This window comes from Silene latifolia, chromosome Y, assembly GCF_048544455.1.
Source record: "Silene latifolia isolate original U9 population chromosome Y, ASM4854445v1, whole genome shotgun sequence".
Classification (NCBI taxonomy): Eukaryota; Viridiplantae; Streptophyta; class Magnoliopsida; order Caryophyllales; family Caryophyllaceae; genus Silene; species Silene latifolia.
The window spans coordinates 106568492-106572412 of NC_133538.1; the positions used below are offsets into that span (position 1 = coordinate 106568492).

General features: G+C 33.6%; 1 long non-coding RNA gene across 1 annotated transcript; it reads right to left on the reverse strand.

Annotated features, from left to right (window-relative positions):
* Positions 1 to 350: 350 nt before the first annotated feature.
* Positions 351 to 3058, reverse strand: LOC141634406 (uncharacterized). Its single transcript, XR_012539125.1, has 4 exons — positions 2748 to 3058; positions 1098 to 1208; positions 908 to 996; positions 351 to 408 (listed from the first exon to the last, which is right to left on the reverse strand). It is a non-coding gene; the product is annotated as an uncharacterized LOC141634406 (long non-coding RNA).
* Positions 3059 to 3921: the final 863 nt, after the last annotated feature.

Here is a 3921-nt window from a genome sequence, read left to right on the forward strand (position 1 = left end):
AAGCAAAGTATTACCTGACCGTATGAAATATATCAAACAAACAACTCAATAACTCAATTGACAGATGCAGATCACCATAATATTATACGCGTTTGATATATGTCAAACACTTATATTCATATTGTACCAGTTGAAAAGAAATTGTTGAATGAATATAAGAACAGGTAACTTAAACAAGAGGTGGTAGTCTAGTAGCTTGTCGAAGTAAAGGAAAATAACAAAGCCAAGTTCGGTACGGTACACTCATGTGAACTGAAAACCAGATAACACAGATACTATCAAAAGGCAAAGAAGAACTTACAGCAATCCCATCTATGCACTTATATAATGTTGTAATGAATTTCCCAAGCTCTCTAGTTGTTTAATAGCTTTACCATAGTGTCTGCTGGACTATACTTTAATCCACTCCTTTTGAGAAAAATGACAAATTATTTCGGTCAGGCAAGAACATCACTATGACCAACTAATCATAAAGAACCGCCAGTAAGAGACAGTAGAATAATAGATTATAATAGAGGAACATTTGGAAATAAACTAACAATCCTTTAATTGTATAAAAATTTTAAGTGAACCATACAGCTGATCAACCTCTTGTTCAGATGAATGGTTTTTGAGAGGAAGGATCAAAGGGAGGGGATCAGGGAACAAAATCCCGCCTTATGATATGTAGTAGTATTTAAAGGAAATGGGGGACATGGAGATGAATGGGGACAATCCCACCACGAAAGTTAAAATCGTTCCAACATAGGAACAATTGTGAAGGCAACACGAAGCTCCCTTCCCCCTCCCCTGTCAACCTATTCCTACTATATTATCCAAAGCACTCCCAAATCTCAAGCCATTAAGTAAAAGACAATGGCAAAAGATATATAATTAAGTTGCATATGTGGTAACTATATATACCTACCACAGGTTGGACCCTTTCACTTCGATATGCCATCTCAGACATGAGCTCATAAACCACTTGATTGTGCTCTATTCCTTCCATGCACATGCCTACACCAATCAACAAGAGATAAAAAGGGGTAACTGAAGTAAGAATATCGTAAAAATTATTTTGAGCGTATTAACCAGATCACATTTTTAAGTATATATACTATTGTTGAATTTTGACTAATTCGGGCATCAATCGGACCTGGAGATATTGAGTCTAGCACACCACACATTTCAATGATTCCTCCAAAGTATTAGTCACTGATTAATAATGACTGACAAGCCAAAATCTTATTAGAATGAATATCTTATCAAGTCTTAAGCTTAAGTGTTCTCATTTTCAAACAATACTTTAAAAGAAAGGAGCACGAGAAGGTTGAGCAAACAAACAAGCAACAAAAATTAGAGTGTCTTCTGAGCAAGTCCATAATTATAACGAATGAAGTGGAGCTCTAGCCTAAATGATACATCAAGGTGCCACCTTTGTATTTTGGTAGTAGCCATTTGCCACTTTCGACAGTACAAAATAGCTGAAATAATGGAACTAGACGCAAAAAACTGAGTAAAAAACTAGTTAGTGAGAGCATTGTGAATAAGTAAAGCACTATGAGTATATCATGTTTGCCACTTTTCAGTATAAGATGTTTTTACTTGAGAATTTCATAGGCATCAACAAAAAAGTATAAATAGAACTATATATAGAGCATGTAAATCAAATTGAGTGAAAACACGTAACACACCTATGAAGCATAAGTGGGTACTAATAAGAAGCAAAACATGTCTAATATACAGAGAGCAGTAGAGCACTTCATTGAATTCATTTTTTTTGGCATACAAGCCCAAAATGGGTATATAACGCAACAATTCAAACTGTAGTGTTTAGTTAAATAGATTCGAAGGAGAGGAAAAATTGGATCCTCAATTTTTCTCGTCTAGCCAAATTAAAATTACCTTTTCACACATAAAAAGTACTCCCTCTGTCTTAGTCATTTGTTAGCCTTTGATTATTATGCCAAATAAAAAAGGTGTGCAGATGATTGGGACGAAGGGAGTAGCAATTACTCTATATTATATAAGGATATTAGAAAATTTGTACAAAAGCTTAAAACGATAGATTTGAATCATTATCTACGAAACTACGATTTATTTCCCATGATTTCCCCTGCATCTTTGATAGTGTCTCATACAATGAGGCAGCCTCATAGTAAACAACAGATGAACTATGTCTACAACGAATTTAAGTCAAACTCTTACAATACTAAGAAATAATAATGCCCTCACATTAGTATTGCGTAACTCTCCAAAATCTCTATTATGAAACGAAGTTCACAATGTAATAACATTAAAACAACAAACTAAAGAGTCACAAACGTATTATATCTACTTGGGCTTAGAACCATCGAAAACTCGAATTTGCGAAAATTATCAAAAATTAAAAGAAAAATTCAAAAGGAATATATAGAAAAGTACCATGATCTAAATAACAAAGTAAATGACATAATCATAAATATTCACAGTTACTCTTTCAAAAAAACTCAAAACTACTATTCACAGTTAACAACTCACATCAGATGATAGAGATAGGCATGGATTAATGGTGTAGGTCACGATGCATCCCTGTGTAATTGGGTTTTTAGAAGGATCTAATTTTTCAAAACCCTAATATACAAAATCTCACTTTGACATTTGAATATCAACTAATAAACATAATACACACTCATATTAGTTGTAAAACAAGTAAATACATCTAATTTAAACTAAATCGACAACAATAAGAAACCCAATTGAATTTAAGCATAGGGTTTGGGTTATACCTTTATCTAATCAATTTGAATTTAGGTGAAGAAGAAAAATGGAAGTGTGGACGTTCCATAATTGCCGGTGGTGGTAATGACGGAGAACGACGACATAGAGCATGGTGGCTGAAACTTTAATAGCTGAAACAAAATGAAAGGTGAAGGATAAATTTATCCTCTTTTCTTAAATTTGATTTTATTTGATTGATGGTATTCAAAGAAGAAATTTGTATGCTTATATTTTTGGAGGTGAAGGTGAGAGAAAGCAGGAGGAGATGGAAAGTTGGGCAGAGAAAGGATGGGAGACAACATGTTAGATTTGTGGGCGGCGGTTAATACAGATAGGTTATTATAGTCAAAAGTAAATTATTCATCAATACGGTGTCATATTGTCATCTAGTGCTTGTGCGGTTAATAAATATGGTCGACGCTTGCAAAAGCGTAGATGAGAAAGCGTCGCCATTTGAAGGGATTTGTAGTAGTGATTCTGGTCACCACCATTGCCTTGACTATTGTTATAGCTTCTTTGGTTACTCCACCGTCCCGGATTCCTATTACTTCCAATAATTCACATTGGATTTTGATAAAGCCCTTGGTTTCCCACTCCATAACCTCTATTTCCGTTTCCGTAACTGCTATTTTGATTACCACTTTATAACACCCCCCATTTATTTAGGAGCCTTTAGCAAGATATTCCCAAATAAATAGGATTGTTTCCATCTCGGTTTCCTAAGGTAGTTAATAACAAAATACAACAAACCAAAGTGCTTTAAATAAAACTTTAGCGATTACATGTTCATTACAAATTAACCAATTAAAATTTAATGTCAAATTAAAGTACAATTCGCAGCGGAATAAATTAAGTTGAGGTATTCAATATAATTATACGCCATGCCCATTATAAAATCATATCAGACACGAGGCTGAGGTATCCAATGCAAACGAAATTCCAATATAAAGAATCCAACAATATGTAATCCACATCAATTCATCCATCCAATTCATTAATGCTTTTATAAATTCCACAAACCAACAAAGATAAGACGAGTTGAGTAGTTATCCTACCTGGCAAGTAATTACTCCAATTTACGCAATCTACTAAAAGTAATCTTCAACAACTCGTTCAACAAAACCGTCACCTAACAATTATAAGAATAGTAATTAATTAATCAATTCATATAATTAATTAAAT